Raw genomic sequence first — 26187 nt, forward strand, 5'->3', positions numbered from 1 at the left:
ACTTTGTATATAAGTGGCTGCATGGGTTGGTGAGTAGCTACATGAGTGTCTATATAGGTTATTAGTTGGTTTTTTGAGTATCAGTATGAGTGTCTGAGTGTCTTCATGGTTCGGTGGGGGTTATTATGTAGTGCATAGGTGCATGAATGAGTGACTCACTGTTTGTATGTGTTGAAGACAGCATGTGTGTAGGACCGTATGGGTGGATGAGTGTGTGTATGGGTGTGTTAGTGAGTGAATGACTGTCTCAATAGTGTCTTTATGAGTAACTACATATTTTTTAAACTAGTATATATGACTATTGGTGTATATAAGTAAGTATATGTGCGAGTGAGAGATTGGAAGAGTGCCTGTATGAATAAGTATGTGTTTCTATAAGTGATTATTTAAAAGACTAAGTATGTGTAAGTTTCTGTAAAAGTAAGTGTGGTGGTGTGTGTATAACTGTATATGCAGGTAAATGGATGTTTGATTCTTTATTAGCATGAGTGACTATGTGTGAGTAACTCTATGAATGAGTGGCATTGTGTTACAGGATGTTTAGGTGTATGAGTACATATGATGTGTGAGTACATGTATGAGTGACTGTATAGGATTGTTGGTGGATGAGTGGATGTGTATGTGGATCTTAGAATTACTGAATAGGTTGTTGTAACTGTTATTTGTATGTCCATTTTTTTGAAAATTTCAGTCTCTATTTTTAAATGTGTGTATCAAAGGTTATATTAGGGTGAGAGGAGGTCTACCACTCTATCACAAGGATGATGTCATCAGTGATGTCATTTGAGATGTCATCAGTGATGTCATGAGTGATGTCACTGAGCATGTCATGAGTGATGTAATATGTGACGTCATCAGTAGTGCATTGCGGGCGCGCGAGTTATAGTTAGCTGAACTAACTATAACGGGGGAATTTCAATGGTTTTTTACGAGTGAAATGTCCAGCTAACTATAACATGTGTGAAACCTTTGGTTTTTTCATTGAATTTCTAAGGTTTTTTAAATGCTAATTCCTAACTATAACGTGTGTGAAACCCATGGTTTTTTCAGTGAATTTGCAAGGTTTTTTAACTGCTAATTCCTAACTATAACGTATGTGAAACCCATGGTTTTTTCAGTGAATTTGCAAGGTTTTTTAAATGCTAATTTTTTTTTTTCCTTCTTTTTTTTTTTACATATTTTTATTTTAATTTTCTATCCTTTTTTTAAAGTGTATGGTTAAATTTTTAAAATTCTACAATATGTTTTTATTTTAAATTTTTTAAAAAAATAAACAGGTAAAATTTATTAGCAAAACTTTTTTTCCTTTTTTTTTTATTTTTTTTTAGTGCGCGTACGGTAAGCTTACGGTAAGCGTACGGTTTACGCAATGTCCGTAATTTTTCTACGCTGTTTGCGTATAGTTACGCAATTTGCGTAGCCGCGCGTACTCCGCGTGGGGCGCGTACGCGTGTACGCTACACGCGCACGTTACGCGGAAGTGTTGGGGAGTGACTGTTATGCGCATGCGCGCGAGCGCGTGTCTTTTTTACGCGCATGCGTACTTTTGCTGTAAGCGTACCGTAAGCGTACGGTAGGTCATGTGATCATGAAACACAACTTTTGATTGGTTGAAACTACTTTCAGTTCTAGAACTCTCCTACACCACACCCATTCCCCTCATTTCTGCTTGTGTTCCCTTAGGAGAAGGAGCTGGGTTGTCTTTGTGATACGATGGCAGAACAGCAGAGCTCTTCTGAGAGTGAGGCTAGCAGCACTACCTTGAGGCAGAGAGCGAGGAAACAAAAGACCTCTTACGTATGGGAGTATTTTACTTTTCCAGAAGGCCAGCAAAAGGTAAATGCACCCTTAGTGACTTGTAAGCTGTGTAAGCGTGTACTTTCAAGAGGGAATCCTGACAGGAAGTATTCCTTTGGGAATCACACCATGATGAGACACCTTAAGGCTGTACACAGAAGGACACATGCTCGACTTACTGAAGGTAACCCTTCAGTAAGTCAACCAAGCACATCCACAGCAGCTCAGCCTGGACCATCATCTGCAGGGCCGAGTCCTTCTTCTGCAGGTCAGGTGAGCCCTTCATCTGTGGGGGGAGCATCTCCTTTTTCTGGTCCTCTGGAAATTAACCCTCGTTTTTCGAGGGTTGAAGTACGGTGCGCCACTTGTCATGATCTAATTACTTATAGGGAGACCAGTATTTCCCTAGTGAACAATAAAATAGATCAGCACACTTGTCGTACCGTCTAATATTCCCAATCTTTCTTTCCTCTGTCCCTGCATGAACACAACGGCTCTTTTAAGAGCCAACCTTACCTTTCATCTATTTTTTATATGTTTTTAAAAACTTTTTTTTTTTTTTTTTTACCGTACGCGTACGGTACGCGTAATTTTTTTTTTTTTTTTTAAAAAACACTAAAAATCAATTATCAAATTACAAGGTCCTTGAGAGACTACAATTAAAAACTGAAAATGTGATTGTAGAGAAGTGGAAAAAAGGGACCATGACATTATTGACTTACCATACCCACTCAAAAAAAGATTTATTCATTTAAATTTTTTTTTAATTGCTTTAAAAATGGTTCTAGTTTTCGAAAATTTTCTATCTCAATCTGAAAAAAAAGAAAAAAGTATTAATATTTAATAAAACATTTTATAATACAGTACACATATTTACATATTTTTCAAAAAATATTTTTGCCTTTTTTTTGCTGTTTTCAGAAAATATTGCATTTCACTATAAATTGTGAAAGCAATTGCATTCATCATTTAACAGCAGGCAAAAAAAAATTAACAATCTCAAAGATTGTTTTAAAAAAGCCCACAATCTCTTTTTGCATAAACATAACTTTATAGAAATGCTTAATATTCTTATAAAATATCTTCTAATATCAATACTTATTTCTTTAAAATACCGTCTGATATTTTTGTTCCAGAAGTATAATCACAATAATATATCTCAAATAACTCCACAAAACATCTGGTTCCATTTCCTTTAGGCCAAATAGTAATTTTAAAATTCTTTTTTTGTTAATTTTCCAATGGTAATCCAATAAAAATCTAAAGTTTAAATTGTACAGATCTCACCGATTCTCTGTAACATTTTGGTTTTCGAAAGATTTATTAATAATTAAATAAGTCCACAATAGAATTGCTTACCTTTCCGCATGGCCAAATAGTAATTTTAAAAATCTTTTTTGAATAAATTTCCAATGGCAATCCAATAACATTCCAAAATTTAAATTGTGCAGATGTTACCGATTTTTTCTAAATTTTTGGTTTTCCAAAGTTTCATTAAAAATTGAAAAAGTCCACATTACAATTGCTTACCTTTCCATTAGGCCAAATGATAATTTGTAAAATTATTTTTTTTTGAAAATTCCAATGGTAATCCAATAAAATGGTAAAATTGTTTTGTACAGATCTTGCCAAATCTCTCTAAAATTTAGGTTTCAGGAAGATTAGATAGGAATTTGCTAAATCAAAGGGCAAACGTTGCTTAAAAATCAATTGGGAATCATTACACAGTGTCCAGCCTTTTTCACATTTAAGATAAACTGTGTAATGTCCAGAAGTTACAGTAGGTCCATCATGGAAAATTATTGCAACTGTTACAAAAGTTTTCCCTGAAATTGATAATTGCTGTCCTGTAAACTTCTTTATTAAAGTATCTAATTTTGAACCATCAGCTTTACAGCGTTGCATCATTAAAATTACATACTGTCCGTATTCCTTTAAAATTAACGTTGAAAACATGTCAGATTGACACTCACTGCATTCCATGCTATGATTAGCATCTTTAACTAATTTAGCAAAAGTGACTGTTTTACTTTCTGGCAATGTTAAATAAATAAACCTTTCAGAATCAACATTAGAGCCACATATATTATAACAGTTTTCACAACTATGTTCCCATTTATAAGAGAGACCAAATACATTTTCAATGGGAACCCCTTCTTCTTCCAGTACCTGAAGAAAAAACATCAAGAATTCCTGTGTGTCTTGCTGTACATTTTGAGAAAACTGTGTTCGTCCTGAACATACATCTAAAAGTTTTCTAATTTCAGTAGCACTTTCTATTTGAGTTTTATCATTACTCAGCTTTTGAAAAAGGAGACTCAACTCAGAACAGAATCTTTTTCCCTGATTTACTATTATCTGCTCTTGCACACTTTCCAGATAAAATGCAACATTCAGCACTACATTTGCGTAGCAGTTGACACCAGAGCTATTTTCAAAATGACATCCTACAACCTGTTCTTCATTTTCCTTTTTCTTTTTGCTTGCAATTACATCACTCCTCTTTTTTTTCCTCCTCTCTACATCTTCATTACAGATATTCTCATTTCTCCTTTTACGAGAAACTACACGTTTCTCCAACACAGGATACTGACCTAAATGAGGAGCATAGCTTCTTCTTAATCTATTATACTCCTTTACACAATTTGCATCAGCACTAACTTTTGAGTCATCAAAGTCTATCATGAATAAACCTGATAATGTTTTCACTCGTGACAAAGCAACATATGCCATACCTTCTTTGAACACAGTTGAACCAATGTTCACAAATGCACAATCTACAGTCAATCCTTGAGACTTGTGAATAGTTACAGCATATGCTAGAGAAAACGGAAACTGCTTCCTACGTACATATAAATCTTTCACAAGCATGAAACGAACTGAACAACGACAAATGTCTTTAACTTCTTCTATCTGATCAAATTTTATTTTTAAACATTCAATTCCATCTTTTTTCTGATAATTAATAAAACCCACAACTCTTCCCATAGCTCCATTAACTAAACCTTTTTCAACATCCAAATTTCTCCTTAAAAATACTCTACAGTTCATGCAAACATATAGATTTTTTTCTAATCCAGCTGTTTTGGAAATTTTCTTCTCTAGTGAATCCAATTTATTTTTCAGTGTGCCTGTTAATGTGACAGTAATTCTTCCATCCTCAATTTTGTCCACTGCTTCCAATTTCCTGATGTCTTCCTTTTCCAATTTCAAAAGCTCCTCATTGAATATTGAGCATTCACGTAGAGTTGGCATTAAGCAGATGACACTTTTGTTTTCTGCAATGTTCTTGTATATCTTCTCTGCAACTATTTCTTCCTTTGGAAATAAATTATGTAGCAGCCGACTCTGTAATGCTTTTTTGCCAGCTTCTGTGAGTAGTCCAATCCTGATATCTTTCAGAATACTTCCATATTCTTCATCGTTTGCTTGCCTCATATTAGTTGTAAGTTCCTTGTACTCAAAGAAGGACCAAATATTTGTATTACCGATGCTTCCCAATGACTTCTTCGTGTCTTCATGTGTCACAGTATTAAACACTGGTTGTCCTTTAACTGGAGTAAGTTGCAAAAGATCTCCAAAAACTATGACGTGTTTTCCTCCAAATAACACGTCATAGTCTGTCTTCAGAATTTGCTGCATTCTTAAATGCACAAAGGCAAGCATTAAGTTTGATACCATGCTCACCTCATCAATAATGAGAACTTGCATCTTCTTCAATACTCTTGAAACTTCCAAGCATGCTTCTCCAGTTAGCTTGTTGTATTGTATTTTGTTCTCATGCTCCACTGGTAACATTAGCAAATGATGTAAAGTGATTCCTTTTATGTTATATGCTGCTAACCCAGTTGGAGCAGTAACCACACAAGACAAAGTAGAATCCGTTTTTTGCTGTAGGTAGCTTCTGATGACTTTTATTAGGAAACTTTTTCCAGTTCCAGCTTGTCCGCTTACATACATCCTGATTGGATGAAATGATGTGCATGAGCACTCTTTTTTTTCATGTAGAAATCCGTGATCAATTTTTTTTCTGATCTCTTCATAAATTTGTTGCTGCTCTTCGTTCAGTTGTCTTTCCAAATTTTGTAAGTCTATAAATTCTCCTTGAGCTTGATTCATAGCCGTTTCCACTTCATTCATGGCTATTGATGCTTCATTTTCAACGATTGGTTGTCCTAGGGGATCTTGACTGAGTGTTCCTGAACTTTGGCTGTCCTGAGAACTGTCTCTAGCTATTTCTGCTGCAATTGTAGTTTCCTGTTCAATTTCTTCATTTAACATTTGCAGATAAGTTGTGAATGTATTGCATTGTATGCTGTCTTTGCAAGCATTAAAAGAATCTTCATAGCTTTGAAATTCTCCCAGTAGTTCGTCCTCTGTACGCCATGGTATAAACAGCTGTAAAAGAGCCAAGTAGTAAAATTCCTTTTTGTCAGTAGTGTCGCAACTCAGCTTCCGGTGATTTATCAAACTTCCTTTTGTTTGCTTCACCAAACATCCTTCCTCACCAATGACTTTATATTTTCCATTGTTGATGTCTTCTGCGGCTTTCCGTGAATAAATGTAGTTCTGCAGCACTTCATAGAGACACATGTTCTCCAGATGATGACTTCTCTTGGGATAATATGTGTCCAACATGTTTGATTTCAAAATATCTGTACTTTCTGGGTCATTCTCGGCCAAATATTCAATTTCTCCAACAGATTTCAGTACCCGATTTCTCATTGCTGCAAGGCCTAAACTTGCCCAAATTATTCTTCTTGATTTCGAGTAGAGACTTGCAGAAGATAACCTATCTGAACATTCGTAGGATCCAATTTCTCGATGCAATAACATCTTCAAACTGAAACTGTACAGCTTCTTACTGACAGTTTTCTCGTGAGAAATCTCTTCCCACATTTCCTTCAATTCTGTTTTTTCTGATTTCGTAATGTAAGATGTGACATACCGAGCAACAGCAATGGAATTGTCAGCTACATACTGTATATCCATGTTAGCGTTCCACATGGATAAAATCACTGGGTTGTAGTCATTTATATTTTTTGATTCTTCTTTTCTTTTAAGGTTGTAGGTATTCTTAGGTGATTTTCTTGTGATAGTATGTCTCACAGATGACATAAAACTGTTAACTCTTCCATTTGAAAGAACAGGTCTAGGAAATCCAAATCGACATTTAGTGTAGTATTTATCTTTGCTCTTGTATTTCCGTCGACAGTATTTTCCACACCGATGACTTTGGAAACGTAAAACTTGCTCCTTTAACTTTTTCTCTTCTGTGCTTTTTGGTATAGCACATGTTGCATATTCTTCAATGTAAGATAACACTGCTTCATCAGTATCTGTTCCAAACTTTGGGGCATCCTTGATCCACAACAGCATATGAATATGAGGAGCACCTCTTGCCTGGTACTCTTTTCTCCAAAAGAAATCCACTACTTCTCCTAGAGGTGGATTTTTTTTATTGCAGATGAAGGACATCATAGCCTCAAATCTATGATTGAAATATCTGCAAACATTAACCGGATCCAATGAGCACAGTTCTCCTGCTGTCTTGTATTTGATGTTTTTAATGTTTGAATTTGCCTCTCGTAGAAAATCCAGTAAATCATCCCAAGCGTACTCCGCACAGCTTAGGGTAACGAACCATGTTGGTGTTCCTAAATTCCGTAACATGCATTTTAATTCACCATGGCGTCGGTACCAATATTCATTTGTCCCACGCTGACAAGCCATCAGATTGATCAGTTGTGTTTCCAAATGATCATCTCGGTGCTGCACTTTCTCCATAAAATCCTTAGCAGACACATTTTGCAAATGTACTCCACTTTTTAAAATGTGATTTACTGCATAAGACAATGCAGACAAGTCGCTTTCAAATAAAAGATGGAACAAATAAGGAATACTTTGTCGAAATCTGGGATCTTCAGCATATAGTCTTGTAGTCCGATACTCAGAAGCTGGAATCTGTTCCGGACGTTCATCGTATCGTCCTCCTTTTCCTTTAGGAAACAGCTGGGGAAAACATCGAGCTTCCAAGCTCTCCTCCCATACACTCACGGGAGTTCCTTTTGCTTTCTTCATCTGAAATAGATCAATATTGTCTCCCATAACTTCTTTTGAATGAAGAGGATGTATGCTAAAATGTTCATAAATTTCTTCTTCCTTTGACTTGTCCACTTTTTCAATTTGTCCAGTTGGTGTTTCTGTGTCTTCTTGTAAATCTTCTTCTTCTTCTTCTATATAAATTGATTCATACCATTTGTTATTCCTTTTCAAATACAAATTTGCTCTTTGTACTTTCCGTACATCTACCAGCTCCTGCCAAATCTTCTTATTCTTTGTAGGTACACCATTAACCAGAATAATTAATGGTTCAGTTTCCAAAGTATCCGCATCAATAGTTTCCATATTTTTTTTCAAATCCAAGGGCAAATACACCACTCTACCTTTTAAACCGCTCAGTAAATCTGAAGGAGGTAATTTACCAGTTTTGGGCTCCATACGTACTATGGTCTGGAACGGATGAACACATTGAATGAGTATAGACTCATATGTATTTAACTCAGAAAGTTCAGCAGGAATAGCATCCAATTCTAAATTATTATGTACAGCTCTGGTCGGCATTCTATTTTCCTCTAACTTGTTGTAACAGTATTTATAAATACGCTGAACTTCACCCAATTCAAAACAATTTTCAAGAAATATATATGTGGCAAAATCCTTCCACTTATAATTATCTTCATTTTCACTCTTTCTGTAGAGATCAACATACCTGGTTTGTTTTCTATAATGAGTTCTGCGACAACAAATACAAGTAATATTTGGTCTTTCATTAGAGATTATTGCAAATTTTGTTATGTGATCATTAAATGTCTTACTTACAGAGGGTTCTACGTTGTCTTCCACTTCTTCCTCATTTACTGTGTCCTTCTCTGCATTGTTTTGTTCAGGACCAAAGTAACAAAACTGAATTTCATCAACAACCTTCTCTACATCTGATACCGTTCCACGGAACAGAGCCCTATTCAATTCATCTAACTTTATTGCTGGACTTTTAGCAAAATACAACCGTCTCACAAACTTTCTCATTTCAGTATGATGACCAGCCAGCATCCTAAAATGATGGAAAACACTATTACACACTTTTCTAGATAGACAAGCCAGAGAATGACCCTGCAAACCAGTATTCTCTCTCACTCTGCATGGATCCAAACTTTGAAGCACCTTAATCTTCTGTTTTACACTTTTTTTTTACTATATTCTCTTAGAAACTCACGAAATTTATCAATAGATTCCTGACGCACAGTGCAAATACTACTACAATTCCAAGTGTACACTGGGGCTTTAGGACGTCTCCCCATAGCCTCATCCGCCATCACTTGTACCTCATCTCTTGGAACCATTATCTCCTTCTCCATTATGCAACCATTTTTCACTTCATAAGCACGACCTCTAGTGTCAACTGCATGCAGCAAACTATTACTTTGAAAATAACTCTCTTCATTAAAAAAAGGTTCACTACTTGAACTATGCATCCATTTTCCTAAAAACACTTTAGAAAAGTTTGTTCTGTTCACTACTCTTTTCCTTTTGCTATGTGATTTCAGTACATTAACCATTTTGTCTAATGTACGCATCCTATTCAAAATTAAAATGAATAGTTTCCTTTTTAATTCTAATGCCTTTGCTGCAATGGCTTCAATTTCTTTTTTTCTCTTATAAAACTTAGCCTTTTGCTTATATTTCTTCACATCCTTTATCAAATTGGACATAACTCTTCTCTGAAACATTTTTCTACGTATCTCTTTAAACGCTGTTTTTCTGTTTAAGTTAATCTTTTTAGTTGCAGAAGGTATATTTGCATTAACTAAATTCTCAATTTTTTCCTGTGCTTTTCGATTGAAATCATTCTTTTCAGTACAGACATTTTGTACATTTTTCCTTTTTTTGAATATGTTCTTTAGAAAATTTTTTGTCTGCTTACCAGAAGATTTTTTCTTCTTCCCAACATGAGCATCTTCAACTAACTTAGGTCCTCCAGTTGTCTTCAAATATAGGTTTTTTTTGTGGTCTTTTTTTACTCTGGATTTTGTAGGCATCTTAAATTTTGTTCACTGCTCTTCAGCAATACCTGAAAAAAACTAAAAAAAAATTCCTTTATTTTAATTAAATATATTACTACATTTGTTTTCACATTAGTCACAAAACGAAATTTCTTTGCCAATTTGAAAGCACACTAACTGCTCTTTTTTTTGGCAAGTGATAAACACTTTTACAGACTGACACATTATGAATCCACTTTTCAGATTTTTTAAAAAGCACATTTCCAAACTGCTTTTTCAGACCAGCACCATTTGTAACCTGGGTGACTGCCTACACTCCAGCAAGGGCAAACAGCCTTAGTGATGCTGAATGTATTTGCATTACTGACTGAAACCTCAAACCCCACTCGCTTGTGAATACTGTCCATGATTCCACATGGTAAGCAACTGGGTGTGTGCTAAGAGTCTGCTTCTGCACCAAGAAATGGCTCCCCCTTTCCATCTAATGCAACTGTGAAATCACCAGAGCAATACGCAATAAATCTCTGTCTGTAATTCCTATTTGCACACAGAGTCATGTTTTCACATTAGGCCCTTAAACGAAATTTCTTTGCCAATTTGAAAGCACACTTACTGCTCTTTTTTTTGGCAAGTGATAAACACTTTTACAGACTGACACATTATGAATCCACTTTTCAGATTTTTAAAAAAGCACATGTCCAAACTGCTTTTTCAGACCAGGACCATTTGTAACCTGGGTGACTGCCTACACTCCAGCAAGGGCAACCAGCCTTAGTGATGCTGAATGTATTTGCATTACTGACTGAAACCTCAAACCCCACTCGCTTGTGAATACTGTGCATGATTCCACATGGTAAGCAGCTGGGTGCGTGCTAAGAGTTTGCTTCTGCACCAAGAAATGGCTCCCCCTTTCCATCTAATGCAACTGTGAAATCACCAGAGCAATACGCAATAAATCTCTGCCTGTAATTCCTATTTGCACACAGAGTCATGTTTTCACATTAGTCACAAAACGAAATTTCTTTGCCAATTTGAAAGCACACTTACTGCTCTTTTTTTTGGCAAGTGATAAACACTTTTACAGACTGACACATTATGAATCCACTTTTCAGATTTTTTAAAAAGCACATGTCCAAACTGCTTTTTCAGACCAGGACCATTTGTAACCTGGGTGACTGCCTACACTCCAGCAAGGGCAACCAGCCTTAGTGATGCTGAATGTATTTGCATTACTGACTGAAACCTCAAACCCCACTCGCTTGTGAATACTGTGCATGATTCCACATGGTAAGCAGCTGGGTGCGTGCTAAGAGTTTGCTTCTGCACCAAAAAATGGCTCCCCCTTTCCATCTAATGCAACTGTGAAATCACCAGAGCAATACGCAATAAATCTATGCCTGCAATTCCTATTTACACACAGAGTCATGTTTTCACATTAGTCACAAAACGAAATTTCTTTGCCAATTTGAAAGCACACTTACTGCTCTTTTTTTTGGCAAGTGATAATCACTTTTACAGACTGACACATTATGAATCCACTTTTCAGATTTTTTAAAAAGCACATGTCCAAACTGCTTTTTCAGACCAGCACCATTTGTAACCTGGGTGACTGCCTACACTCCAGCAAGGGCAACCAGCCTTAGTGATGCTGAATGTATTTGCATTACTGACTGAAACCTCAAACCCCACTCGCTTGTGAATACTGTCCATGATTGCACATGGTAAGCAACTGGGTGTGTGCTAAGAGTCTGCTTCTGCACCAAAAAATGGCTCCCCCTTTCCATCTAATGCAACTGTGAAATTACCAGAGCAATACGCAATAAATCTCTGCCTGTAATTCCTATTTGCACACAGAGTCATGTTTTCACATTAGGCCCTTAAACGAAATTTCTTTGCCAATTTGAAAGCACACTTACTGCTCTTTTTTTTGGCAAGTGATAAACACTTTTACAGACTGACACATTATGAATCCACTTTTCAGATTTTTTAAAAAGCACATGTCCAAACTGCTTTTTCAGACCAGCACCATTTGTAACCTGGGTGACTGCCTACACTCCAGCAAGGGCAAACAGCCTTAGTGATGCTGAATGTATTTGCATTACTGACTGAAACCTCAAACCCCACTCGCTTGTGAATACTGTCCATGATTGCACATGGTAAGCAGCTGGGTGTGTGCTAAGAGTCTGCTTCTGCACCAAAAAATGGCTCCCCCTTTCCATCTAATGCAACTGTGAAATTACCAGAGCAATACGCAATAAATCTCTGCCTGTAATTCCTATTTGCACACAGAGTCATGTTTTCACATTAGGCCCTTAAACGAAATTTCTTTGCCAATTTAAAAGCACACTTGCTGCTCTTTTTTTTGGCAAATGATAAACACTTTTACAGACTGACACATTATGAATCCACTTTTCAGATTTTTTAAAAAGCACATGTCCAAACTGCTTTTTCAGACCAGCACCATTTGTAACCTGGGTGACTGCCTACACTCCAGCAAGGGCAAACAGCCTTAGTGATGCTGAATGTATTTGCATTACTGACTGAAACCTCAAACCCCACTCTCTTGTGAATACTGTCCATGATTGCACATGGTAAGCAACTGGATGTGTGCTAAGAGTCTACTTCTGCACCAAAAAATGGCTCCCCCTTTCCATCTAATGCAACTGTGAAATTACCAGAGCAATACACAATAAATCTCTGCCTGTAATTCCTATTTGCACACAGAGTCATGTTTTCACATTAGGCCCTTAAACAAAATTTCTTTGCCAATTTGAAAGCACACTTACTGCTCTTTTTTTTGGCAAGTGATAAACACTTTTACAGACTGACACATTATGAATCCACTTTTCAGATTTTTTAAAAAGCACATGTCCAAACTGCTTTTTCAGACCAGCACCATTTGTAACCTGGGTGACTGCCTACACTCCAGCAAGGGCAACCAGCCTTAGTGATGCTGAATGTATTTGCATTACTGACTGAAACCTCAAACCCCACTCGCTTGTGAATACTGTCCATGATTGCACATGGTAAGCAACTGGGTGTGTGCTAAGAGTCTGCTTCTGCACCAAAAAATGGCTCCCCCTTTCCATCTAATGCAACTGTGAAATCACCAGAGCAATACGCAATAAATCTCTGCCTGTAATTCCTATTTGCACACAGAGTCATGTTTTCACATTAGTCACAAAACGAAATTTCTTTGCCAATTTGAAAGCACACTTACTGCTCTTTTTTTTGGCAAGTGATAAACACTTTTACAGACTGACACATTATGAATCCACTTTTCAGATTTTTTAAAAAGCACATGTCCAAACTGCTTTTTCAGACCAGCACCATTTGTAACCTGGGTGACTGCCTACACTCCAGCAAGGGCAACCAGCCTTAGTGATGCTGAATGTATTTGCATTACTGAGTCCAACCTCAAACCCTTAAACTATTCTTTTTTTATACCAGTACACCTTAATCTATTGTGAAAACATAGTCCATATTATTTTACTTGTTCCTCACATTTAAATTTCTCCCAAAACAGAAAATAATAAACACAACTTCAACAAAAAGAATTGCATTTCTATTATTCATTTCTTAATTTACCATATACATCCCCTCTCAAACTCTAAACTCACCTTTAAAATTAGTTAGTTGTGAAAGAAATGTGGCACTCAAACAGCAGATTATCAGAGCCAGGATCTCTGTTCTTTACACCTCTCTCCTCTCAGCAGAACCAGATAATGGCAAACTTTCCCTCTCTTTTTCCACATATATACATGTTAATTTCAAATCTCAGTGCTTCCCCCTTTTTTTCAAATGTAATCACACATTTCTATTGGTTGAAAACCAACCCTTTTCCAAAAGTACCCTTCCCCCAACTTGACTTCTGCCTAGTACCCTTCCCCCAACTTGACTTCTGCCTGCTACCATAGCAACAGCTCATGGAACACTGCTGTGTGGAGTTAGGTCAGAAGTTCGCCAAACAATGTTTCAATTCCACAGAGCAAGAGTGCTTGACTTTTCAAACCTAACAGCAAATCCATAGTACTGTTCTTTGGTAACACATTTTTCTGTACCAATACAAAACATGCTTCTATTAATTTACACATACAGCCTAGTTTTTATTCTAGAATGGTATGAAACAGCCAATCAGTTCTTTTTTTTATGAAAAAAATATGTATGCCTCCATTTCCAAACTGTCTTTCATTTCTTTTTACCATTCTACTGAATTACACCTCCTGAGTGCATCCAGTTCTCCTTTGAAGATGTTCACAGTGTGGATTGTAGGGCACAGCTATGTCTTCTGGAGTGAAAAGTTTGCAGAGAAAACAGGTATGGTGAGAGACCTTGCTTTGCCAAATGTAGACATTAAATGGATTGGTCAGAGAAGGTTAAAGTGGCACCAATTGATGCCATTGGTGAAATCCTTCATGCAAAACCAACACCCTGACCTCATAATAGTGCACTGTGGTGGCAATGACCTAGGCACTTTGACTGGGGTAGGTCTGGAAATGCTTATGAAGGACACCTTTGCACAACTGTTTTCACTTTTCCCTAAAACTGCCTTTGTGTTTTCTAACATATGCCAAAGGCAAAAATGGAACTGGTCCAATCATTTCTGTCCGCAGATTGACAAAGCAAGAAAGCACGTCAACAAATCTGTTTCTGCTTTCCTCCGTGACTATGGTATGGGTTCCATTTACCACAACAACTTGCGTTACAACATGCAAGACATTTATAGAGGAGATGGTGTGCACTTCAATGATGAAGGGAACAGAGTCTTCCTCTTGAACCTTAGACTCTGCATCGGTACTTACTTGTAGGTACCACTAAAAAATCACTTCATAAACACAACGGCTCTTTTTAGAGCCCCCTAATATCTAAACTCTTAAATCTGCATTTCATTTCATTTATTTTTTTTCTACCGTACGCGTACGGTAAGCTTACCGTACGCGTACCCCGCAATTTTTTTTAAAATCAATAAATGTTTTCTTTGTACTTTTCTGTCCTTCTTTGACCCCCTTACAAATGTTAGGGGGTCTGTAACTCTCCTCCTTGCCCCCTTTTCTTGTTATCACTCTTTTTTTTCTGAGTGAAACACACGAAATGGCGGCCGCCGCTTCCTGGTTTCGACCGATTCGAATGTTTACTAAGATCTAAGAGCCAATCAGAATCGCGCTCGCGCACGCCACCGTACGCGTACGGTAAGCGTACCGTAAGCGCACCGTAAGCTGGCTCAGATATATATATTGATTTAAAGGCTATTTTCTCAGAATCTACTGAACAGATTTACACCAAACCTACAAAAGGCACTTCCTTGACCTGAGGACTACCTCTCTGCCAAATTTCTAGTAATTCTGTTCAGACGTTCGGGCTGTAGCCCTGTCTAAAGGTCCTATGGAAAAATGCATGGGAAAAACGCGTTTTTGGACCCCCCTTTTATCTCAGCCCGCGCTTGACGAATCCCCCCGAGACTTTCAGGGAACGAGCGGAGCGTAGCGCCCCACCTATTTTGAAAAATTCGCGAGGATTCGTCGACCGGCGCCAAAGTTATTCAAAATAGAATGTTGCGGATTTCCTATGGAAACGTGGTCCTAACTATAACTACCTACTGGCGACCGCCAGTAGGTAATATATATATATATATATATATATATATACACACTTTAGGGGAGGAACTTAATTTTTTAACCATGGACAGGCGAGCTACCCTCCGCCCCAGAAACCCCCAAAGTCAAACAAATGCAGCATCAGCCAGCGTCGGAGAGAGAGGCACAGGCAACGCCTCAAGACCATCAAACAGGGGCAGAGGGGGACGGAGATGGAAACGTTAGACTCCCATGATAATACCATCATTAATTTAACGGACACTGTATTGACTGAAGCGGAAAAACAACTGTTAACTTTGGGTCTGTCTTTTTGTCCTGAGTCAAATTTTTCCTACAAACAGTCTCGCATTGATATCTAGAAGTTCATCCGTAAAATTAAACTTAATTTTTTTTTCCAATTGAACAAATCGACTAATTTGGCCACTGCCTCTGGCACCATGTTGGATAAGTTACAATTCCGGGATTTAAACATGCTTCAAACCATGCAATCTTTGGCTAAAGAAAACTCAGACTGCCCAATATCCGACAATGACTTTGAACATCTTGAAGGAATCAACACGGGAATGGCGGCTGCCAGTCCGTTTCGTCCTCCTTCTTGTTTCTATCCAGTTATGCCTAAAGACTCTGTAGATGTTTTTAGTGACATGGTTATTGATGATCTGAAAAAACTTAATTTGTCTACTTTCTCTCAATGTGGCAAAATAAATTTGAAACTGAGAAACTACTGGGCTTTGATCAAAAAAATCCGTGAGAACGGCCAAATTGTGGTCATGGGTGCCGACAAGGGTGGCAATATAGTTCTATGGCCTAAAAGTGATTATCTTCAGGAGGCTCAACGCCACCTGTCTGACACCAACTGTTACTGTACAGTAGGCCGTGACCATTTAACACAAATTAAAAAAACTGTATTCTCCCTTTTGGCACAATGGAAAAGAATGGGACTTCTTTCCAAAAATGAGTATTTGTTTCTTAAACATGATTTTCCTACAACTGCCACCCTTTACTTTATCCCTAAAGTTCATAAGGGTATCCACCCTATACCTGGCAGACCTATTATCTCTGCCAGGAATAATCTTTTGGAAGCTATGTCCAAATATGTTGATTATTTTCTTCAACCTCACATGACTGCTTTGCCATCCTTTATTAAGGACAAAGGCGACTTCTTAAAGAAGATACAAGCAATTCATTGGCAACCTGATTATGCACTCATAACGCTTGACATAGCTTCCTTATACACTAGTATCTTACATTCTCAAGGGTTGACAGCTGTAAAACATTTTTTGGACTCTCGCTCGATTAACTTCAATGACCATAATGCCATGCTTCTTCAAATGATCGATCTTTGCCTTAACAACAATGTGTTTCTCTTCGATAAAGTTTTGTATAAACAATTGAGGGGGGTGTCGTGTCGCAACCCCAATAACGACAGACACGACGTATGTCTTTTCATGAGCTTTAATCATAACTTCTTACTCTGATCTCGTCCCTACTCTAACTGGCCGCTTCTTCCCCTCGCTCCTCCTCTTCCCCTCGCCCCGAGGCTCCGCCCACCCAGCTACTAGACTGCTCACAATGCCACATCTCCCCCTTTGTTAATAAAACTTGTGACAACTGTTTACATCTCTTCAATCAACCGTCGAGGCCGTTGAATGTCTCGTCTCGGCCGGAGGGACATACCTTCAGACACAGTCCCATTGGTTCCCTCAGTGTCCCGTTCCCGATCTCTGGGGATCCGATCAGGTCCTTCGCAGTGTTCAGGTACAGACGTTGCAAACCCCGGCGTGAGTGTCTCTCTCATGGCGGGACTGCATTTTTGAAAGTGAGATACATTCCGAGTGATGCGTCTGTTCTCCGACTCAGCCGTCAGCATGGTGCCCTTTTGTCGAGTGATTGTGAGTGGCTCTGCTCTGAACCGACAATCCGTTTTGTTGTTCTTGTTTGACCACAACACAGTCCCCTTCATGAAAAGAGAGGGACCTGGCTCTTCTTCTGTGGTCCGCATAAGCTTTCATGCTCGCCTTTCTAGCGCGATCAGCAACCACTACTTCTCGATGAACACAACCTGGTGACACCGGTCGTAAGGCACCTTCCCACGTAGGTATCCGCGTCCGGATGGGGCGTCCCAGCATGAGTGTAGCCGGACACTGACCTGTTGTAGCATGGGGCGTTGTTCTATACGCGCGGAGCACTTTGTTAAGAGCTATTTGCAAGTCTCTTTTATCCAGGGTGGCTTGCTGGAAATTCTTTTTGAGTGTGGCCATAAATCTCTCAACGGTGCCATTGGCTTGGGGCCACAGAGGAGTTATTTTACGATGCTGAACGTTCATCAACTTCGCAAAGTCACTAAACTCACATCCATTGAATGGGGGACCATTATCTGTTTTCAGTTCCTTGGGAACACCCCAAGCCGCAAAGACTTCATCCAAAACCGCGATGGCGGCGGTAGCACTGGTGGACGGCACGAACTGGGCAATGGGTGAGTATTCGTCCACTATCACGAGAACATATTTGCCTGATTGCAGTGGGCCATAAAAGTCCATGGCTAGTTCATGCCACACTCCCTGCGGTAGCGGAGTCATCTGCAGCGGGGCTGGAGGATCACCGTGACCTACTAATTGACACTGCGGACAGTCCTTCAAGGTGAGTTCCACCATCCGGTCAAGAAGTGGGAACCAGACACGCTCCCTGAGAGCCCTTTTCGTCGCGACCACTCCACGATGACCTTCATGGGCAAGGTTGATGACACCTTGTCTTAATTGACTTGGAATGACGATCCGTTGGTCTCTTAGCAGCAGACCCTCTGCGGTGACAGACAGCTCCTCACTCACGTTTTTGAAAACCTGCAGTTCTTGGCGCATTAGCGGGTCACTCTCCTCATTGGGCTCTTCCCGTCTCCATCTGTTAGTCAGCACTCGGCGTATCACCCTCTGTAGCATCACATCATGCAGGGTGGCCTGTTGAATGGCCTCCAGAGGAACAGCAGGTGGTCGAGCTTGATCCACCACAAAATGGATGTATTCCTCCGCGACAGACGGTTCAGATGTGTGAGATGCCCTGGGGTGCCGCGACATGTAATCCGCTGGGTTGGCTGATTTCCCTGGCTTGTGCACAATAGTATAGGTGTACTCTTGCAGGCGCAGACCCCAACGCTCTATACGAGGTGGCATTTTGGAGCGTGGATTTCCAAAAATGGTGACAAGTGCCTGATGATCTGTCACCATGGTGAAGTGTTTGCCGTATATGAACACATGAAAATGTTCACAGGCCCACACCACTGCAAGACTCTCCTTTTCAGGTTAGGAATAGGCCTTTTCCGTGTCAGATAGACTTCGGCTAGCATATGCCACTATATGTCTTTGATCGGTGTCGTTGTCATATTGAGCCAGAATGGCCCCTAAGCCTACCGGGCTTGCATCCACCGTTATTTCTGTCTTGCGGTCAGGGCTGAAATATGCAAGACTGCCAGCCATCTCCACAGCTTGCTTGATCTCCTGAAAAGCCTGCTCACACTTGGGGTTCCAGTCAAAAGGTTGTCTCTGCTTGGTCAGGGTTCTGAGCGGATGACTGAGGGTGGCATAATCTTTGATATACCTCGAGCAGTAGCTTGCCATTCCCAAAAAGGACCGCACATCACTGACATCTCGGGGGCTCTTAGTATCATTTAGAGTACTCACTTTATCGGGGTCGGGCTTCATCCCAGCTCCCGAGAAGAGGTGCCCAAAAAATTTTAACGTAGACTGATGGAATTCACATTTGTCCTTGTTAAGCGTTATGTTAGCTTCCAGGAGAGCATGGCACACTCGGTCGAGGGCAGCGTCGTGTTCCTGGACATTTGCCCCGTACACAAGGATGTCGTCGCTGTAGTTCAGCGTGTTGGGGATGTGGTGAATGGTCTGGCGTATGGCCTCCTGAAAGATTTCGGCAGCCGAGGAAATACCGAAGCTCAGTCTTTTGTATCGATACAACCCCAGGTGCGTTGCAAAAGTTGTGATGTACCGAGAGCTCTCGTGGAGCTCCAGCTGGTGATACCCTTTATTGAGGTCCAGCTTTGAGAACACTCGGGCACCATTCAACGCGGAGATCATGTGACTCAGATGGGGTCCTGGGTGTCGTTCCCTTTCGATGGCGGTGTTAGGTACCCGCATGTCGACACACAACCGGACCTTTCCAGGAGTCCCCTTCTTTGGAACAATGACCACTGGTGACACCCATGGCGTGGGACCTTCAGTTCTTTCAATAATGTCAGACGCCAACAGATCCTGAAGCTCATCCTCCACGGCTTGCTGGAGATGGAATGGCACTCGCCGAGGATGTTGCGCCACAGGCTGAACTTTGTCATTGATGTGTAAGCGAATTTGACACCTGTTCATTTTACCAAGTCCCATGAACAGTCTCGGGAACTTGTGGATGATGTCCGTAACATTGCTGACGCGAAAGAGAATTTCCACCAGTCGCAGTCGCTCGGCTGTCGGCAGACTAAGAAGACAGTCAGCCTCTGGACCTTCGATGACATGGATGACAGCGGGTACCGACGTCGTTTTGTGTCTCAGTGTGGTTGAGAACTTCCCTAGATAGGGAAGCGGCTTCCTGGACATTCAGGTGTATACCCCGACGTATGCGGGACTCAGGGGAGGGAGAGGTTTCATTTTTCTGTACTCGGTCACAGGAATGTAATTTAGTGACGCCCCAGTGTCCAGCACAAATTGTGTTGCATGCTCTCCTACACTGATGTCCAGTCGGGGATATTTCTTGAGTTGGTCCGGGTCAGCGACCATACTCGCGTATTCAACTGAGTATTCCCGTTCATACGATGTTGACCTGGATTCTCTCGATGGGGACCTCCTCGACCATCTGGATGTCTGTGACTCTCGGCTGGAGTGTGAAGACCGTGACGAGGACTTTGGGCGGTCTTGCACCGCTCGCGCGTGATGCCGGCGCGTGTCCACTCGCGACGACCTGGGTGTGTTCCTTTCTTTCTCTCGGCGATATTCCCCACACATAGCTTCAAAGTGGTTGCTCCAACCACACTTGCGGCACTGCTGGCCCATGGCTGGACACGCACCTGTATGTGGGAAATCATATCCACACCTGTAACACTTCCTCACATGCTCCTGTTTTTTGTCTCTCCTTCCTGGCTCAGGCCGACGACGTCCGGAGTGCCGGTGGCGCGAAGACGGTCGGGAATGCCGCACTCTCTCTCTGGACCATCGGCGAGGGCGGCTGGCTTGCACCTGGCAAACCTGCTCTCTTCGCTCACCACGTCCTGCCTCCATCTCCTTGGCCTGTTCCTCCACCTGATCGTGCACCCTCGTCATCTCTTCAATTTCATCAAGATTGTGACTCTTCTTCAGCAGCTTCCTCCGGAGTGTCTCAGACTGGCAACCATCAATGATGCGCACCAGATGGCATCCTCCGTTGAAAATGCGTCGAAGTTGCAGTGGCGTGCCAAACGGAGTAGCCGTGTTATGTATGCACTCATCATTTCTTCTTTCCCCTGACGAGCTAGTTGGAACATATATCTCTCGTAATCCACGTTCTTCTTGTGCAGAAACTTCTTGTCTAAAGCTTCTCGTACTCTGGCATATGACCCCGAGTCTGCAGCCGGGAGCTCTTTAATGATTTTGCTGATGTCTTTTCCTATGAGATTGCGTAGCACAATCAGTTGATCTTCATTTTCTGTTACTTTGGACCCCTTAATATAATCTTCAAAATCCTCAATCCATTCTTCCCATCTGGGTCCCATGCTCCCGCCAACCACCAACGCCAGGGGTTCTGGGGGGCGCAGATGTGATACTCCCATCACAATGGGTTTGGCCTCATTCCGCACGGGCGATCCGTGATTTGACGTCATGTTCCTTTCGATCTCCGATGTGCTCTTATGTTGTCTTCTTGCACTTGCTTGTGCTTGTTTATCAAAGTGCTGTTCTCCTTGTTGTGTGTTGCTTGTGCTTGCTGACTCTGCTTCACCCCCTTTTTATTTTCTTTTGTTCTTGCCCTTGCTCGTGCTTGTTTGACACAGTCCTCATTCACTTGCCAATGCTTTGCTGATTATAGCATGTACTTTTCTGGTGCCTGACTCTAAGATGGCCGCCCATTCATTTTATAGGGATGTCCTCCTGTGACTGCCTGATTCTAAGATGGCCGCCGGACTGTATCCCACGAGGCTTGGTTGCTCTCACGTCTTTCTCCACACACTCAGGGCTGCAGCGAGGCTTCACTCACCAGCTTTACACAGGTTTCAGCATTCCACTCGCGCTCCTCTGGGAACCACAGTCCAGGTATGCGCGCAGCCCAGCCCTCACTTCTTCTGGCAGGCACAGGCTCTAATCCTCACACTGGAGGGGAAAGATTCACTCGCAGCGAGCCAGCGCTCCTCGTCAATAGCGCGCTCGCAGTCTCCTCTTGTTCTCACTGTCGCTGACACTCGATCAGCACGGTAGGACCGGGGTCTTGCTCTCTCTCAGCTTCGCACGGCCCTCAGGTCACTCGGGGCCCTTTGGCTGTTTTGGCACGAACAGCGCTCTTTTTGAATTCTTTCTTTGGCGCTCGACCGCGCTCTTACCACGGGGCTCTACGCAATTGAAGCATCGCGGAGCGCTACTAGTGATCGCTGGTCTTCGGGGCATGCGGCGATTTCATCAGGGGCTCACGTGTCGCGACGGCGACTACCGCTGCGTGATGTCCAGGGACGGACCACGTTTCCTTCGGGGTTCAGGGAGAGCAGACTGCTCATCCCACCCTCGTCGCCAGCTGTCGTGTCGCAACCCCAATAACGACAGACACGACGTATGTCTTTTCATGAGCTTTAATCATAACTTCTTACTCCGATCTCGTCCCTACTCTAACTGATCGCTTCTTCCCCTCGCTCCTCCTCTTCCCCTCGCCCCGAGGCTCCGCCCACCCAGCTACTAGACTGCTCACAATGCCACAGGGGGTGGCTATGGGGGCATGTTTTTCTCCAACCTATGCCTGCCTTTTGGTTGGTTGGTGGGAGGAGCATGTCCTCAGGGTCACCCACAAGACTATGTGGGATACACACATCCGCTTTTATGGCAGATACATTGATGATATTTTCATCGTTTGGGAAGGATCCAAAGAGGAGGCATCTTTGTTTGTAACATCCATTAACACCAATACCATGAATTTGCAATTCACGGCTACCATCAGTACTGAGAGGGTTGAATTTCTAGATGTGGAGGTTTTCATTTCAGACAATCACATAGAAACTAAATTATATAGAAAAATCCCTCATGGGAACTCCATCTTACATGCCAGCAGTGCCCATCCACCCCATCTCATACACAGCATACCCTATGGGGAATTTCTCAGTTTACGTTAGATATGCAGCCGTCAATCTGACCTAGAACAATGTCAAAAAGAAGCATCAGACCGGTTCCTTGCTCAAGGTTATAAACCATCTAACTTCAAAAAAGCCCTTGACAAAGCTAATCTTTGTCCTCAGGAAATCTGCCTTTCAACTAAACAACATCAGGTCACACCTAACAGTTGTGAAGTGACTAATAAGAGGCCATGCAAACTATCAGATTAATCACTACATTTTGCAAACAAAATAAGACTTTCAGCAGAATAATTTACAAACACTGGCCAATTGTTCGGACTGATATGACTGAAATTTTTGCTGCCCAGTTTACCTAACATTACTTTCAGGAGATCTCCCTCTATGAGGGATGCCTTGGTTAAATCCAATCCTGAATCCATGACCAAAACCACCTGGCTGTCACGTTCTGGCTTTTTTAAATGCTCATCTTGTCGTGCCTGCAAATTTGGAACCAATGTTTCTGAGTACTACACAGCATTCAGCAACATTCCGGTCCAAATAAAAAATCACTTTACTTGCCGTACAGATTTTGCAGTATATGTGCTTGAATGCACATGTCACCTCAAGTATATTGGCAGCACTAAATTACCGGTTTTCAATCGCATTTTGCAACATCTACGTGCGATTGTCAACTCGGATCCACGTACCCAGTTGCCCAACATTTTAAAGCCATTCATTCCAAAAAATCTGTGACCTCAAATATTTTGTTATTGGGGCAGTACCCCCCTCAATTCGTGGGGGCAACAGAGAGAAACAACTACGGCAGTTAGAATCCTATTTCATTCTATTACTTGATACTAAAATGCCTAATGGAATGAATACGTGTGAAGATCTCCATAATTTTTTGTAAATATCTGTATGTGTAAGCTCTGTCGATTATGCAGTTTGTTACCAAATCACTTAACATCCATTGTCTTTACTTTTCACTGGTAGTCCTATAACATAGCATCAGTAATGCATTTAACTTTGTTCATTTTTTGAACAAATATTTATTTCTCTGTTTTCTGCTTCGCCCTTTCTCCTTCCTTTGCTATATTCCTTTTCCCCTTTTGTTTAAATACTTCTGTCTTTTTTTCTTTTCTAACGATATTATATCGTTTTTCATTTAATTTTAATTAACTTGTCATTCTGGGAGTATCAATGTGTATATTCATTAGAATTAATGAATGGATTTCAGACCTATCCGTTACATTCAATCATGTTTGTGATCAAATGTTAGTGCTACAGCATTATGGGGCACTTGCCATGAATTTTATTTGCTGTTCTCCACACAAATTTTTGATCTTTATAAATTATAGGTATATTTTATATCTTCAACTAATTATCTTGAATTGAACCTTAGTGATTTATTTGTAATTTTGATCATGATGATTTACTCCCACAACTTAAGTATTTTGTTTATGTCCATTTTGAGTAAACTTTCTGATTGGGTGAAACTGTCTTTTTAATGGGAGGTCCGGCATCAGCGCGTCAGGTGATCAAGATCGCGGAGGCGATCGAAACGCGTCTGAGGCGGACACTTGTCTGACGAAATGAAATAAAATGTCAGGATTTGAACTTTGAAACCGCTTGGTGCATTTCTTGGATGACAGTATTGAGCATTGACTGAGGTCCGTACCTGTTTCCAAACTCCCTTTGTGAAATCGGGAGGTCAGGACTTTGTTTGCATATATATATATATATATATATATATATATATATATAACTTCAAAACTGAGACAAGAACACTTCACCTGATTGCCAAAAATCACCTAACTAAAATAGTTCTTTGGCATACAAATTGCTGCTTTATAGCAGTGCTACTAGTTAAAAGTTTTAGCTCCTTTCATAAAGGTGTTAGGTTTTTCTCCTGAGAGAGTTGCAAGGCATATGCAAGGACATGCATGTGTAAATTTTTATTGCACCATCATTGGATTAATTTATGTATGAATGAAGGTTTTTAATGAATCATATTGGTAATTCCTACCAATATCCTGCAGTTGCAATCCCAATACAAAGGTTTTTACTTATTTTGCTTATCAGATGATTGGAAAATACCCAGAGCTTTGAAATCTCTCTCTTCAGTGACTGGCCGACCAGTTTCATCTATATTTTTCAATCAGCCATTTACAAAGAACTTCATCGTGATTGTCCAAAAGCAGAAATTCTCCATCTTTTCTAACTGAACGATCACAAGTGAAGAACAGGACGTTAAATGAAGCCATGATTATATCCTGCCAGATATAAAAATCAGGAATTAGTTTGCAACTGGTTTAAGTTTTAGAAGTATGATATATATTTTTTTTAATAATTATTTTTTATTAATTTTCAAATATGAGCAGCATATGCAGCATTAATAACACAACAATTTACTCAGCATATGATGCCTGCTGCCTCCCCTAACGTCCCCTCCCCCCTCCCCCCTCCCGCCTTCCCCACTCACCGGTGCGCCTTAAGGTAAATACAGTATAAACAATTACACAACTCTCTCGGAGCAGTTGAACAACATCATTGAGCAGGGGCAGTACAGTACCGGAGGCATTGAAATCATACACAATAACTGCCGCTATTGGCCTATAGATAGTTGGTCAATCTATGCAAGTGTGGGAGCTGGAACCCCTTGCTCCTCTTCACGTGAGCCCTCCTCTGAATCTGCGTCCGGTGTCTGAAGTGCTGCAACTAAGGCCTCCCATGCCCTCGCTGTCTCATGCACTTTGTTGTTATTCATACGTGAGGCTTGTTGCAATCGAAGTATACCCTCACCCCGCACCCATTTAATCAATTCTGACTGCCATCTCCCCACCTTAGGCCCCTGTCGTGATTTCCAATGCATTGTAATCTCCCGTTTAGCCAATACAAGCCCCAAGTCTATGAATTTGCTAGTCACTTTCGTTCTGGCAGTATGCAGGAACCAGTGCTGTAGACAAGTACCCGGTTCCAGTGCTAATGTCCTATCAGTAACCATATTCAAGATGTTCAACACCTCCTCCCAATAGGTTCCCAAGGCCGTGCATCCCCACAACATATGCAGGAAGTCCGCTCCCTCCAGAGCACATCGCAGACATTGAGCCGCCGCCACCTCGAAATATTGATTAAGCTTCGCAGGAGTTAGATACGCTCTATGCAGGACATAAAACTGTATCAATTGAAACCGGGCATTTCTCGTACTCTTCCATGCCCTCTTAATCAGTTGAGCCCACGTCTTCTCAGGGATTTCCTTACCAAGATCCACTTCCCATTTCCCCTGCAGTGCTCGCAACGGGTCTAGATTCTCTGTCAGCATTCGCCGGTAAAGGCACGTTATGGCCTTAAATGTCCCCACCGCCATTACTACATATTAGCATGCAATTGAGGTTTGAGGTTCCGACAAACCCATCTTCCAATAGCGTTGGATTGCGACAATAAGCGCTGAATG

At 40.9% G+C, this 26187-nt stretch overlaps 1 pseudogene; it reads right to left on the reverse strand.

Moving 5' to 3' along the window:
* LOC146805083 (uncharacterized) overlaps positions 1–24997 on the reverse strand; it is a 40336-nt pseudogene extending 15339 nt beyond the window's left edge.
* Between the last annotated feature and the right edge of the window lie 1190 nt (positions 24998–26187).

The sequence above is a fragment of the Triturus cristatus genome, chromosome 8, assembly GCF_964204655.1.
Source record: "Triturus cristatus chromosome 8, aTriCri1.1, whole genome shotgun sequence".
Taxonomy (NCBI): domain Eukaryota; kingdom Metazoa; phylum Chordata; class Amphibia; order Caudata; family Salamandridae; genus Triturus; species Triturus cristatus.